Source organism: Aptenodytes forsteri, unplaced genomic scaffold (genome assembly GCF_000699145.1).
Source record: "Aptenodytes forsteri isolate BGI_AS27 unplaced genomic scaffold, ASM69914v1 Scaffold229, whole genome shotgun sequence".
Lineage (NCBI taxonomy): Eukaryota > Metazoa > Chordata > Aves > Sphenisciformes > Spheniscidae > Aptenodytes > Aptenodytes forsteri.
Window position 1 is genome coordinate 519,911 of NW_008795863.1, and position 1,216 is coordinate 521,126.

The window sequence follows — 1,216 nt, forward strand, 5'->3', positions numbered from 1 at the left end:
ATGGGAAGCAGTGATTGAATTCCTTGTTTTGCTTTGCTTGCGTGTGTGGCTTTTGCTTTACCTATTAAACTGTCTTTATCTCAACTTCTTTTTCTCTCACTTTTACCCTTCCGATTGTCTCCCCCATCCCACTGGCGGGGAGGGAGTGAGTGGCTGTGTGGTGCTTAGTTGCCGGCTGGGGTTAAACCACAACAACATTGTATAACCCTTCTATTACCTATCAAAGTATGAACCCTCTCTTGAGTCCTGCTCATATTGTGTATCTTCTGGATGGCCCTTAATGTAGTTATCAGTGGCTGCAATTGAAGTTGCATTGTAAACTTTCGCAAGGAGAAGATTATGATTTTGAGCTTTTTAATTCCTTTTTTTTTAAGGCATGAAAAAGAAAAAGCCAAGTCACAAGTATATTAATATTTTTTGGGGGGGTTATTATCATTAAAATTTTTCCAATTTTATTTTCTAAAATTCTGTCAAAATCTGTTTCTAGAAAAAGGTGTCACCATTGCTTACAACCTATAAAGAATGAATACTCAGAGCTAACAGTTCTGACTAGATCACAGGGAAAGCAAACAGGTACTCCAATAAGAGCATGCATATTCTCTGTTTCTCATGAACACAAGCTAGTTATTGTAGTGTTTTCTGTTGAGGATTTAAATTATGCTGTGATTTTGAAATGTGCAATAAACAACATCTGCCACAGGAAGGACAATATTCTGGGAGAAGTCACAAAAGTGCAAAGCCTCCCAGGGAATATGTGGGATCTATGTGGGTGAAACATTGACTAGTTTTCTGGGAGAGAGAAAAGAGAATGAGAATATATATATATTTTCTGAGATCTTATGAAGCAGAGAGGAAAATTCCAAATATGGGAGTCACCAAGGATAAACAACACCAGATACTTTCAGGTGAGTCTAGGACTACTTGGAAGATATTTGGGGAGTTAAAAATATTGGGGAATTTGGTAGGAATACATCTCCCTTGTGAAATCCAGGAGGTTCCTGGAATGCGTTGATGATAACTCTCTAAGTGGTAGAAGAGCCAACGAGGAGAGGTGCTATGCTATGCTTTGTTCTCACCAACAAGGAGGGGCTGGTGGGGAATGTGACACTCAAGGGCAGCCTGGGCTGCAGTGACCACAAAATGGTGGAGTTCAAGATCCTTAGAGCACCGAGGAGGGTGCACAGCAAGCTCACTCCCCTGGACTTCAGGAGAGCAG

The 1,216-nt window shown here is 40.7% G+C and overlaps 1 protein-coding gene across 2 annotated transcripts in view; it reads right to left on the minus strand.

The window, feature by feature from the left end:
- CDH7 (cadherin 7) overlaps window positions 1–1,216 on the minus strand; it is a 72,852-nt gene that overhangs the window by 11,035 nt on the left and 60,601 nt on the right. The gene's annotated exons all lie outside the window — the stretch shown is intronic.